Source organism: Pinus tabuliformis, chromosome 6, assembly GCF_031772625.1.
Source record: "Pinus tabuliformis cultivar Carrire ecotype Pingquan chromosome 6, CPIR1, whole genome shotgun sequence".
NCBI lineage: Eukaryota > Viridiplantae > Streptophyta > Pinopsida > Pinales > Pinaceae > Pinus > Pinus tabuliformis.
Genome location: NC_142292.1, coordinates 752,239,566 through 752,255,298, shown reverse-complemented (window position 1 = coordinate 752,255,298; position 15,733 = coordinate 752,239,566).

The following is a 15,733-nucleotide window of genomic DNA, read 5'->3' as shown; positions in this document are numbered from 1 at the left end:
AGGAATATCCAATTCAACCTTAGTGTATTTGATATCATGCATTATAGATTTTACTTCAGATGCAAGAGCAAGAGGATCATTATTTGCAGTTCAAGAGTGAAGAGTTTAATCATGAGTTGGACAACTTCAAGTTCAGAATGTGAGTCATAGAGTTCTTTCAGCTTTTGTAAGGCTTCAAAGGCAGTTGAATATGACGAAATATGGCGACTCACCTCTTCATTTACAGATGCTGCGATTAATGCATAAGCTTTGCTGTTCTTGTTTTCCCAAATGACGAGCTCTTTGTCTGAGGTAGGCTGTACTGGTTCATTGTCTCCTTCTTCGACACACACTCCTTTCCACAACTCATTGAAAATGAGGGTGTGCTTTATCATCTGGGACCATTCAGGATAGTTCTCCTTGCCAGTGAGAACTATTCCCACCATGGATATGATTGAATGCATTCTGTAAAAAATTATTTCTGCTGATAGAAAAATACTTCTGCTAGCAAAGAGCAAAACTATATTTTATCCATATAGAATATCACCATTTGTAATTTCAACCTTATTTCATACAATATATCAAGCATCCATGCCCTTGACAAGAAGGAACTGCTCATTGCACCATTATCAATATATTGTATTCCAGAATGACTAATAAAATAAGGAAAATCTTGAGCAAAATTGTTTCTGCTCAACGCCCCTCTTTTTTTTTTAGTGATACCAAGGCTAGTCAAACACCTTCACAGTCTTAACATCTACCACACAAAAATTAAACTATTACTCTTTTAACCCTCTGCGCTGATACAATCATAAAAACTGTGGTGAAAATTACGGAAATATGGCCATGTCAGGTATTATAACCACGCATATCAGATCCATTAACAATAACATAACCACGCATACGCATATCAGGTCCACGCATATCAGGTATTATAACCACGCATATCAGGACAATAACATAACCACACATATCATGTTGTCTCAAATATTCACGCGCAGTGTTAATATCCTTGCTGTCGATGCCAAGTGTGTGCGTATAACTGTAACAACGTATTAATAATAACTGTAACAACAGTGTTTTCATTGAAAAAGCAGAGAAAATGGCAAAACTCACTTCGCAAACCTTCAAATATAGAATTGGGAGACGCTTTACAAAACCAGAGAATGAAGGCCACTCAATCTAATGCGAACATCGATATATCTGTCCATTTCATCCACGCCTTCATGCAATACATGCCATACTCGAATTTCCCCATCGAGGCTACCCATATACATCAGGTAGCAGTTCAACAAATCGTCAATGCGTGCACTGATACACTTTACTGGAGCTGTATGGCCTTCCAAAACCGCTACGCACTTATTCAAATGAGCAATTATTCAGAACGCAGGTAATGTCAGACGCAGGTCTGATAAATGGAATATGGCAGAACAACAAACGTTCATGGACAGTCGCCTTCAGGCAGACAGAGAGCGCAGGTAAGGAATATGGCAGACAGACAGAGGAGTTACAAGGAGCATGAAAGCTAAAAAAGGAGCTGGCTCTGATACCATGTCAGGCCAGGCAGTAACTCCATAGGGCAGAAATAAATTTGACTATATTATTCCATTAGGTAGGTCCTCATTATATACATGAGGGAGAGACTGTTCAGTTCGTCTCCCGATGACTGTTCATATTTCCTATCTATCTATTTACAATAATTCACCCAATCACAAGGATTAGGTGTCAACAAAAACAAATTTAATATTTTAAATGGTTTATTGTAAGTATATTTTGTAATATTAATATCTGATATTTATAATTTTTATCAATTATAAAATAAATTATGATTAAATTTTTAAAAACCTTTGTTGAGTTAACATTGTTGAATAACCTTTGGTGTGTAAATAAAAGTGAGAAAAGGAAATTATCGTTATTTTTTTTGCATTTCTTATGGATTAAAATATTTTTTTTTAATTAAAATTATATTTTTTAATAAGTAAAAGAATAATAAATATGTATATTTTTAACATATATAATTTCTAATGTGTTTTTGAGCATTGTATCTTTAAAATTATAGAAAATAATTAAAAAAATAATATGTTCTGATAAATTAAAAAAATACTATTTCAAAGAATGAATCACAATTATGGAGAAAAAATTCATTCTCATAAAAAAGACAACATGAATAATTCACATAAAAATCAAGACAACATGATTTTTAACCATATATGATTGGGAAAAAATCTTTATTTATTTGAAATGTTGACTTAGTAACTTGAAAAAGGGATATCCAATTGAGTGGTCCTCTTATAGTTTAAAAGGTATATCTACTTGCTAACATTAGGGAAATGTTAAAAGGAATTAGAAAATAGATATGTAGGATGAGGTAAGGAGATTGTGGAGTTGTACTAATTGAAGTAGGGGTTTATGGTCATACTATAAACCTAGTATCTTGGTTGTTTGGCTTTCAAAATAGGGCAAGCAATAGTAATGGACAAAGGGGAATGTCAAAGGGAATGTAGGATGGATATGTAGAACTATGCATTAAGGAGATTGTGATTATATGTGGCATTGTAGGAAAGGATTACAAAGATGTTCTTGAAGTAGGAGTTCATTGTCAAACCATTAATATCAACTAGTGATGGTGACCTTCACTTGAATTATGTGGATATTTGAGGTTTGCAATGCTTCTCATGAATTATTTAGAAGAGATTTTGCAAATGCAGTTGTTCTAGAGATTAATATAGAGGCTATAGCTAGAAAAATTGCCTTGGTCTGCAACAACTTGACATTGGTAATAAATGTAGTTGCTACAATGATGAGTTCCAATAAGACATAGAATGATTGGGAAACAGCTTTGAGCACCAAACTTGTTGATTTGCATGAGAGTCTTTGCACTCTATCAAGCCTTCAAGTTTTGAATCTTAGTTTTTGTTTGTTTTAATGAAGTTTTGAATGCATAAATAAAATCAAAGTCTTCCTCCACCATTTTTGGAATAAAATTGATAGAAAATAAACTAAATCATTTATTAATTAGACCAAGTTTTTATGATTAAACTATTTATTATGTCATGAATCTTTGCTATTCCAATAGCTTGCAAATTGACATAGGAATCTACATGCACAATATTCACGTATACAAAAAAATGCAATGACATACCACCACATGACTCTTGTTTAAATCAATCATTACATATTTGAGAAAAATCATATTTAGATTTTATTAATATTTATATAGTAATTATTTTATTTTAATTTTTATATAAATTTTTCTTATTATTTCTTTTACTTATATTAAAATTTAAAAAAATAATAATAAATTTGATTGATAATCATATAATCATTATGCTTTCTTTTTTATTCTCATTATATATATATCTATATCTATATCTATATCTATATATATATATATATATATATTAAAATCCTAATTTTATTATTTAAAAAAAACATTAAATATCTAATTGCTCCTATTGGTCTTTATTCTCATGACCTTTTTTCATTTCTTAAATCAAATATTAACTTTATTTTCATTGGGTTATTTTTCCTCGTTTTTATGATATAGAGTATATATAATCTCGCTAGCTTTTATTTCATTATTATTTTACATTTCTTAATCTATGATTCTAAAACATTATCTATTTTTTTATTTCAACAATATACTAAAGGAAGTTATTCTGAATAATATATATCTTTATTTCAATATTATTCTACATTTCTTAATCTATCATTCTAAAACATTATCTATTTTTTTAATATTTTTTATTTGAATAATATATTAAAGGAAGTTATTGTGAATTATCTATATGAATAATACACATCACAAGAGGCTGTGAATCATCTATGCAATATCCCATAATATAGAGAAGAAGAAAATATGTCTTCACTATAAAGGGTAATCCTCCCATTCTATGTTAGTTATCCTTAAAGATCTATTTCACAAACATCCATGTTAAAAGATAAATATTTGAAATATATATGAAATAGTTGGACATTCTAATATATATTATTACAAACACTTTAATATATGATATAAAATTGAAAGTATGTTTTCTAGAGAAAATATTTCACCCTTTATATGAGCATTTGAAATGATTTCCTTCACATTAAGGATTTTTAAGATAGAGATTGCATTCCTTCAATGGAACCATAATATCTTCTATAATTTTATGAATTATAATTGTAACACCCTCCTCTCATATCTACCCAAGTAGCCAACCAACCGGGGTAAATATGTGATGAGAAGTTACTATGATATGATTTGGCCTTCTAAGTCATGTTAAGGAAGTGGAACGGACAGAAACACACCATACAAACCTTCCACAACAACAACAAGACTCTCATGAACCATCCCCACCTCTTAGGTAACCAGTCCTTGAGTCCCATTGATTTTTTTGACCAATTAACCCCTAGAATCTCCCATGATATGGGCATGCCAGCGTTTAGAGGGCTCTGGATGCTCCCACAACATGGTATGCCAGCGTCCAGGGACTATTTTTCTCAGTGTTGTGCCAATGTTCTCGGGATTTGAGCCACTTTTTCAAGCCCAGATCCCAAGTCACTGCCCAGAATTGAATGACACCTTCAGAATAGGAAGATAACAAGGTAATGATGATACAAATGCAATTACTTAAACAAGCCCTTGACTGGACCCCTACTAGCCATGACAAGAATTTTATCAAACATATCACAAATATGTAATCTATAGGTGTAAACAAAGAATCTAAGCATAGGGGTCTCGTACTCATCTGAGAATCACTAAGAAGCATTGATGCCTTAACACATTAGCTCCCATTTCATCCATTAGGCCATAGATACATTTCATTTGTTTACATTTAGAAACATGATGAGAGGCATACATAGCCACTGTCATAATACATATTCATAACCAACATAATAACAACAAAAATAAAACAATAACCATATGATCCACATATAAACTAGTACAATACTCATAAAATAAAAAGGATAAATAACCTCATATTAAGCATGCAAACGCCAACTAGTTGTGGGACTTCCACAAACCACCCAATCGTAGACATGGCTGAGCCAAATATCTCTTCAGCCAGTCACCCCTGTGACATATTACAAGCATGAATGTGGGATCTCATAAAACACATCAATCCAAAACCATCCCGAGCTTCTAGAGGCCAACCACCTCAAACCAGTAAATAATGATTCCACCTCATGGTCGGACTTCACAAAACCATCATCATATTGGTCTCTACCCATTCCTTCCAAGGCTCAAGAGCGTTTGTTCCAACCAAGGCTCCAAGACTAGTAACTCAACCCACAACTTATACAGGGCTCGAGAGCGTTTTTCCAACCAAGGCTCTAGGATTAGTAACTCAACCCACCAAGGGATCTAGAGCAATTTTCCAACCAAGGCTCTAGGACTAATTACTCAACCCAAGTTGTTACAAGGCTCCAGAGAATTTTTCCAACCAAGGCTCTAGGGTATAGTATCTCAACCCAAGCTAAGGAAACATGAGAACCAATCAAAACAAAACAAAGAAATAAACCCATAATCACCATGGCTATCCAAGAAATGGCAAGGCTAGGAAAATCCACTATCAATCTAGGATATCCTCCATTCCAGTGAAATATCATGACCAATAAACCACATGCATATTCCATGCATGCCAAAACTAGTGAGGAAACATACATGCAACTCAATACCTGCAAGAAAAATGCGTTGTAGATGCTGATCCCAATGTCCTTTTTCACTTTCATACTCTTCCTTTGCATACTTGCTCCAAAACTCCAAGTATGCTACACTCCTCTAAGAGTGATCCAAGAAAAATCTACGTGTCCAAGAGTATGAGAGAGAGAGAGAGAATATAATAGAGCTGCACCAAAACCCGTCAAAAGCTTACCAACTAATCCTCTGAAGCCTTTTTATTAATGAGGCCTTTATTTTCTTCATTTTCCATTATTTTCCTTCATTTTCCTCCTCACATGCAACCTGCGACCTTTCACCTCCCTTTTCTCCTAATTTCTCTTTTTTTCATAAATAAATGTGCCAAAATACCTTTTTGCCTTTCCAAAGCCTTTTCCATTGCTTTTGCCAATTTCCTTAGCCATAATAAACCGAATGAACATCCAATAGGATGTTTTTCCCACCATTCAACTTAGAGTATGTGTCCCATGTCCGTGGTCTTATATATATTTTTACATGAATTTTTAACCAGGGTTGTTATAGAACCTTCCCCCTTGGGGGAATACCGTCCTCAGTGTTCAATGACACCTATAACCAACAAGACTACTGAAAAAAAACATACTTCCCATGGAGCTTTATAACATAGCTCGTTATAGTATTTACAATGATTGTCTTCTAAAACATGACAAGCATATTGTTTACTGGAGCTTTATAACACAACTCATTACGGTATTTACAATAATAACCACATATACACACATACACATTTGCTTCAACTAGAAAATAATCATACTATCTATGGAGCTTTATAAATCCAACTCGATATAGTATTTACAATAATACACACATATACACATATGCATATTTGCTCAACCAACAAATAAAAGGATACGATGTCTGCATATGCAACAAGGGAATATAGAGGCTCACACCTCCACCCTCCAAGTAATACCAGGATTCACCTCCTTCCCAGGAAGTCTAGAATCCACTGCAAAGTCAAAGTTGCATCCAATGTCCAATGCTATAATCTTGCACCACTTGTCCTCTCAGTGAACAGTTACTGGCTCATTGTTCCAAGGCACACTCCCAATGTGCATTTGATTCCATCTCGCAATGCTAATGACCAAAAAAAATATATCCCTAACATTCCCTTATTTTCTACACAGTCCCTCGGGAAATCCAGTCACCCCCTTCTGTGACGTAACACAACTTCCAAGTTGTGTTGGCACCCCCATCCTGGGCATCCCATCCTTTTGCAAGGTTTCCTTGCATCAAAAGGTCCAAAAACCAAGGCATATCCCTACTTTAAAATCATCATAGTGGTCATAGCATGCTCATGGAAATCAATGGACACTATTGGGTAGAAGTGTCCCATAATGGCCTGCTCCTGAAGTGCCTTACCAACATATTGTTGCCTGTTCAAATTTATTTTGTTATTTTTGCTAATTCTTGTAGTTAGTTTCAACCACCCAACCAGGCATTTCATGCTTTCCTGTACCAAGCACATAATTTCCATTAGATTCAAAATAAATTGAAATAACTTCAAATCATACCTTTATGGTGGCACATCAATAAGGTATACTTGCATTATGTTCGCTTCCTATCACAACAAGTCAATCTAGCATCTTTGACCAAATCATCATGTATAAACATATGACATCAGGTTAAATCAAAACACAATCATCATAGATAAAAATCATAAATCACATGTAACCATCATAAACTAGAATCATAGATCACATGCATAATAAACCTAAAATAAAATATTGATACTTATCCTTTAATCAATCCTTAGCTTCTACTTTTGTCCTTATTCCGTACACACACTAGATTGGTTTCCACACCTGGAAAACACCCAGTGCCTTCTCCTCAACCATGTGCATATACACATAGTGTGCATCATACACATACAACCACACACGACATACAACACCATGTAATACATGCACCTACACCTGACATACCACACATACACCTACACGCAATGTACAACACAACACATACACCTACACCCAATGTACACCACGACACGCTACATACACCTACACCTGATGTCCAACACAATACATACATCTATACCCAATGGAAAATGCCACACAATACATGTACCTACACTTGGCGTACAACACAACACAATACATGTACTACACAAAGTACAACACAACGAGTACACATGTCGCGATACCACAACTACACAATTTACATACATAGTACTGCATGTACACAAAACAACACAACATGTATGACATGCACATAATACCACATGTACACTAGCACCACATGTACAACATGTACATAGTGCCACCTATACACAACACCATTTTCACAACGTGTACACAACATCACATGTACACGATGCCATCTGCACGACGTGTACACAATGCCATGTGTACATCGTACCACTTGTACAATGTGTAGACAACGCCAGACGTACACAAAACCACATGTATGACATGTACATGACACCACATGTACACAACACCATATGCATGACATGTACATAACACCACCTACACACAACACCATATGTATAACATGTACACGACACGACATGCTCACAACACCATATGTATAACATGTACACGACACCACATGCTCACAACACCATATCAACACAACACCGCATATCCATCGTGCGCTCAGTACAATATGTACATAGCACCTCATATTGACATGTGCATAGCACCATCTATACCCATCACTGCTATTGCAATATTCACACAACACTATTTGTGCCACCCTGTACACAACATTGTATAAACAACATGTACACACACTATATATACACCACACCACATGCGCACAACATCATAGATACAACATGTACAACATATACAACATATGCACAATAATTGTACCACACATCCAAAACCATATTGTCTCTACCAAGAAACCTTGCTTTCAGTGTCTCTCTACCATCCATGCTTATCCCAGCATCCCGCAAACAACACTGCTTTTTATTTCGCTGATGTATCCCTCAATATAGCCTGTCCATAACATGGACATAATATAATCACATAACATCAACTCATAACCACATGATAATAACCTCATATATTTGTCATGACTACTCTTCCACTAGATTCCTGATAAACCATGAACCTCTTCTTATCATTCACCTGCGTAAGAAATCATTCCTCCATAAGAATGATTCCTAATGACCCTGTCAAACAACAACATACATACATACATACATATACATATAAATATAGCATTAATAGTCATGATCCATGATGACCCTGTCAGACATGACATACATACATATATACATGTATACACATATATACATCAACATAATCATGATCACAACATAATTACTAGATATCATAAGGTCAAGGTTAAGAGAAATCCCTTTATCTATGCACACAATTCACAACATTGAGAAAAATAATTCCCAACATAGCCAAGGCATATGACGTCTCAGATCCATTTAATTCACCTTTCTCATGAATGTCCTACCATCATCCATTTACACTAATGGACGCAACCAATCAAACTAGTCGTCATATTCTTGCCTTCAACTACCCTTATACATGCACCAAGTTTCATCCAGGTCTTATCTTACCTGTCAGGTATCACACAACTCTCCCAAGCTCCATTAACTTTCCTCTTTCTCAACCAATTCCTAAGACTCTCATGTTGGGTGTGGAGCCTGATTATCTTCTGCATTCAAAGGTATCGCCGCATTGGACCCCGGTTCGAAATGGGCCGGTAACGCTGCCCGTAAAATATTCGTTGCAGGGGGGGTACAGGGGGGGGTGGCTGCGACCTTTTGGGAGCCCCCCCTGGCTGGGGGATCTGGGACGGCGCCCCCGAAGCTAAGAATAGATCTAAAATTGCCTTGTAAAATTTTGTAATTTCGTAGTCAATTTGGGCCGTTCATTAGGCAGAGATCTGACGGTAGAAGTTATGATTAATTTAGGGTTTTTTGCCCTAGAAGGCAACCCCTCGCTATATATGAGGGAATTGTATTGTGTCTATGTAGATCGGTATTCTGAGTGAGGAAGAGAGAGGAGATTGAGAGCGAAGAGGGAGTTACAATGGATCTGTTGTAGGTTGTATCTCTTCAGTTTGCTGGATAATATAAAAAGAAGGACTGGTTGTTTCTCCGTGGATGTAGCCCAAACTGGGTGAACCACGTATATCTGTGTCTCTCTTGTTTTATGCGTTTTCTGTGTTTATATTTCTGCAATATTTTATGTGTTCCATTGCTCTGTAATATATAACTTTCTAACAATTGGTATCAGAGCCGAAGGTCTATTTGGCTGATAAACTCATATGAGAGAAGGGTTCCTGTTTCGAGTGGGAGTAATGGCGGAAGATGGTAGGTTTAGGGTCGAAAAATTCAACGGCCAAAACTACCAGTTATGGAAGATGCAGATGGAAGATTATCTATATCAGAGAGATCTATACCAACCATTGAGCAGAAAGACAAAGAAGCCGATGAGTATGACAGACACAGAATGGGATATTCTCGACAGAAAAGCACTTGGAACAATACGGCTATGCCTAGCGGCATCGGTAGCATTTAATATTTTAAAGGAAACGACAACAAAGGGTTTAATGTCGACATTGGCCAAACTATATGAAAAACCCTCGGCCTCAAATAAGGTATTTCTTATGAAGCGTTTATTTAATATGAAGATGTCAGAAGGTGGATTTATTGCTGATCATTTAAATGAATTTAATACAGTTACCAGTCAGTTAAGTTCTGTAGGGGTAACTTTTGATGATGAAGTTAGGGATCTTTTATTTCTATGCTCATTGGCAGAAAGTTGGAATGGTTTAGTTATGGCCATTAGTAACCCTGTCTCTGGATCTAATACTTTAAAGTTTGATGATGTTGTCGGTGCAATCCTTAGCAAGGAAATGTGACGGAAAAGCTTCGGTGAGACATCAGGTAATGCTTTGACTGCAGAGAGTAGGGGAAGAAAAATGGAAAGAGGAAAGAGCCCTGGATATCGAAGTAAGTAAAGAAAAGGTAGATCCAAGTCTAGATCAGGGATAGTGTTCTGGAAATGCGGGAAGAAAGGACACTCGAAGAAAGATTGCAAGTCTCGAAAGGGAAAAGAAGGAGATGCTTAGCAAGAAATTAATCATGAAGCGAATGTAACAAGTGATGTGTTACAATATGCTTTGATTCTTTCATTAGAAAATATTATTGATGCCTGGGTGGTAGATTCAGGGGCCTCATTCCATGCCACACCTGATAGGAAACATTTTTATGATTATGTTCAAGGAGATTTTGGACAGGTTCGATTGGGTGATGATAAACCCTGTAAAATCATTGGAATGGGTAAAACTTTCATAAAACAGGAAAATGGAAATCAATGGTTATTGAAGGAGGTAAGGCATGTTCTAGATCTGAAGAAAAATCTAATTTCAACAGGGCAGTTGGGAGGTGAAGGTTGCGTAACTACTTTCACAGATAAAACCTGGAAGGTCACTAAAGGATCCCTGGTAATAGCGAAAGGAGGAAAGGTTGGTACATTGTATTTATGGAATGGTATTTCTAATTCTGTTAATGCTTTAACCTCTAGAGGAGAAGATACAACATTGTGGCATCATAGGCTGGGGCACATAAGTGAGAAGGGGATGCAAATTCTTCACTCAAGAAATTTGTTGCTAGGTTTGAAGCATGTTGATTTAAAATTATGTGAGAATTGTGTTTATGGAAAACAAAAGAGAGTCAGATTCCTTAGAGTCGGGAAAGAAAAGAAGAGCGAAAAATTAGAGCTTGTGCATACAAATGTATGGGGACCTGCTCAGGTATCATCTCTTGGTGGCTCTCGTTATTATGTAACTTTTATTGATGATGCAACCAGAAAAACCTAGATTTATTGTATTCGAAATAAATCTGATGTATTTGATACTTTCAAGAAATGGAAAGCTTTTGTTGAAAATGAGACAGGAAAAAGGTTGAAGTGTCTCAGATGAGACAATGGAGGTGAATATTGCAGCAAAGAGTTTGATAGGTACTGTTCAAAGAATGGAATTCGTAAAGAGAAGACAGTTCCAGGAACACCATAAGAAAATGGTGTGTCAGAAAGGATGAATAGGACAATCATGGAGCGTGCAAGGTGTATGAGATTGCATGCAGGATTGCCTTTACAATTTTGGGCAGATGCTGTAGATACTGCTGTTTATCTAATAAATAGAGGGCCTTCAAGTTCCTTGGATGGTGGTATTCCAGAGGAGGCATGGACAGGTAAAAAGGTAAACTAATCCTTTTTAAAGACTTTTGGTTGTGAAGCCTTTGTCCACATTAATAAACAAAATAGAACAAAGCTTGAGGCAAAATCAAGGAAATGTACCTTTATTGGATATGGTGTTAATGATTTTGGTTATCGCTTTTATGATTATGAAAAACACAAAATCATTAGGAGTAGAGATGTCATATTCAATGAAAAGGTTTTATATAAGGATCAACTGCAGGAAAAGAAACAGGAAAAAGAAAACATAGAATATACAGTGCTTGATGAGATCACAGAAAAAGTGACGGTGCCTAAAAACCATAATGATCAACAACCAGAACAACAACCACAACAGCAACAAACACCTCAAACACCTGAAAGTGGTGTTAGAAGATCTACCAGGATAAGTAGACCCCCTGAACGATACTCTCCTTCATTATATTATGTATTGGTGACTGATTCTGGTGAACCAAAATGTTATGAAGAAGCAGTGCAGGTAGAAACTAGGAAGAAGTGGGAGCAAGCCATGAAAGAAGAGATGGACTCCTTAGCACATAACTACTGACTTGGGACTTAGTCAGGTTGCCTGCAAGTAAAACAACATTGCAGAATAAATGGTTTTACAAGTTGAAGGAAGAAGATGGAGGTAGAAAAAGGTATAAAGCTAGACTTGTGGTGAAAGGGTTTGCACAGAAAAAGGGTATAGACTTTGATGAAAAATTTTCTCCTGTTGTTAAAATGACTACAATCAGAACTATTTTAAGTCTCGTAGTAGTTGAATATTTGCATCTTGAGCAATTAGATGTAAAGACAACTTTTCTCCATGGGGATTTGGAGGAAGAGATATATATGCAGCAACCACAAGGATATGAGGTAAAAGGGAAGGAGAAACTAGTGTGCAGGTTGAATAAGAGCTTGTATGGATTAAAACAGGCTCCAAGGTAGTGGTATCTAAAATTTGACAGGTTTACGTCTAAACAAGGTTATACTAAATGTCACTATGATCATTGTGTTTATCTCAAAAGGCAAAATGATGGCAGCTATATTATATTGTTATTGTATGTAGATGACATGCTTGTTGCAGGTTCTAAAATGCAAGAAATAAATGTGTTCAAAAGAAAATTGGCAAACTCATTTGCAATGAAGGATTTGGGTGCTGCAAATCAAATTATTGGTATGAGAATAACTAGAGACATGAAGAATCACAAATTAACATTGTCTCAAAGTGAGTACATAGAAAAGGTGTTGAAAAGGTTTAATATGCAGAATGAAAAACCAGTTAGTATACCTTTGGCTAGCCATTTCAAATTAAGTAAGGAGGAGTGTCCCAATACTCAGGAAGAAATGGCTTATATGTCTAAAGTCCCATATGCATCAACAGTTGGAAGCTTAATGTATGCAATGGCCTGCACAAGGCCTGATATTGCACATGCAGTGGGAGTTGTAAGAAGGTACATGAACAATCCAGGAAAAGAACATTGGATGGCGGTGAAGTGGATTCTCAAGTATTTGAGAGGTACCAAAAATCAAGCATTATGCTTTGGTGGTTCAAACATTGCTCTACAGGGATATGTTGATGCAGATATGGCGGGTGATAGAGATAATAGGAGGAGCACAACAGGGTATGTGTTTGTTGTAGGTGTAACAACTGTTAGTTCGGTCTCAAAACTACAAAGTGTTGTTGCACTCTCAACAACAGAAGTGGAATATGTTGCTGTTACAGAGGCTAGTAAAGAAATGATTTGGTTACAAAGGTTTCTGGATGAATTGGCTAAGAAGCAGGAGTTGGGTAGGTTATAAAGTGACAGCCAAAGTGCCATACATCTTGCAAAGAATTCTGCATTTCATTCCAAGACTAAGCATATATAGCTCAAATACCATTTCATACGGTTAGCGTTGGAAGATGGACAGTTGAAGCTGGAAAAGATACACACTAGCCAGAATCCTGCAGATATGTTAACAAAAGTTGTAACCAGGGAGAAACTGAGAATCTGCTCAGTTTCAATTAGTCTTCAAGTATGATGAAGAAGATGAAAAACAACTAGGTCCAAAGTGGAGTCATTGTCCAGCAAATGAAGCAGCGGTGGAGTTGCTATAATCAGTCTCCAAGTGGGAGATTGTTGGGTGTGGAGCCTGATTATCTTTTGTATTCAAAGGTATCGCCGCATTAGACCCTAGTTCGTTGCTGCCTGTAAAATATTCACTGCAGGGGGGTCCAGGGGGGGCAGCTGTGACCTTTTGGGAGCCCCCCCTAGCGGGGGGATAGGGGGCAGTGCCCCCAAAGATAAGAATAGATGTAAAATTGCCTTGTAAAATCTTGTAATTTCGTAGTCAATCTAGGCCGTTCATTAGGCGGAGATCTGACGGTAGAAGTTATGATTAATTTAGGGTTTTTTGCCCTAGAAGGCAACCCCTCGCTATATATGAGGGAATTATATTACGTCTATGTACATCGGTATTCTGAGTGAGGAAGAGAGAGGAGATTGAGAGTGAAGAGGGAGTTACAACGATCTGCTGTAGGTTGTATCTCTTCAGTTTGCTGGATAATATAAAAACAAGGACTGGCTGTTTCTCCGTGGATGTAGCCCAAACTGGGTGAACCACGTATATTTGTGTCTCTCTTGTTTTATGCATTTTCTGTGTTTATATTTCTACAATATTTTATGTGTTCCATTGCTCTATAATATATAACTTTCTAACATCTAAAAAAAATAAAGTCAAGACCGAGAAGAAAACAAGAAGAAAAGCATGGAAAACCAACAACAATACGACACCACAAACAAAGTGGCGTTGCCATGCATAAGATGCAAACGAAAACGAAACTGAAATCAGGCACAACAAATCACCAAAATACCAAAAGCACAAGACTAACAACAAAATCCATGACTTAATACCCATGGTTCCCAGTGCTTCCAAGGGAAATCTCAACCTGAGCCTTCTTCGAGATTTCATGGAATCCTCTTTTCCATGCAATCCCTTGCATCATACCGCCATCAACACATAACTGCCAGTGCACAAATAAACATAAACACACATTGTTTACCTTACCTTGTTGTGCCAAGCATGTTGTCTTGCAACTGAACACATCCACACCATATTCTCAAGGGACTCCAATTCCTTTGACATATCTAGCTATAACTAGACACCAACTGTTATACATGTCAAATACATGTCCATGAATATATCACATACCCACATAATGTCAGATGAAATCAAGGTTAAGAAGACTTCTAGTATGCAAAGCACTCATTCATTTGGAATTAGGGTTTCCAAACATAGCCAAAGGAATTCTTTCCCAATTCCTTTCTTTTACCTTTTTACCTTGTTGCAATCAAGGCTTACTATGTACTGTCACATCACCCAACTGTTAGTTATATAAACACATCAATTGTTACCTTGTCATGCTAATACCAAGCATGTTTCCTGCAACTGTTTACACATGTGAATCACATGTTCCAAATATCAAGACAATCATGTATATCCATTTGAAATCAACCTTTACCAAGACTAACAATCATGTCATAATCCATAGTCAACTCATAGTCATTAGATATAAAGCTACAACTGTCACCTACTACACCCAAGTACATCTCTACTATCTCAACACATATGTGTTAGTACAATCATCTTAAAACAAGATCATTTGAACACATACTCATATTATGAAATTCATCAAACATTCAATCAACTTACAAACATACCATGTTAAATAAATCAACTAGATGACATAATCAAACAATCAAGCACCAAATATACGACAAAAGAAAAATCATGCCTTAGTGTATCTTAGGGGAGGCTATCTTGTCCGCAAAATCATTCTAGTTAGCACAATATAACTTCACAACACACCATCTCAAGCACAAATAAGATCATTGTATACATAACAATAACTAACATGTTCACATCTTAAACTTGTAAA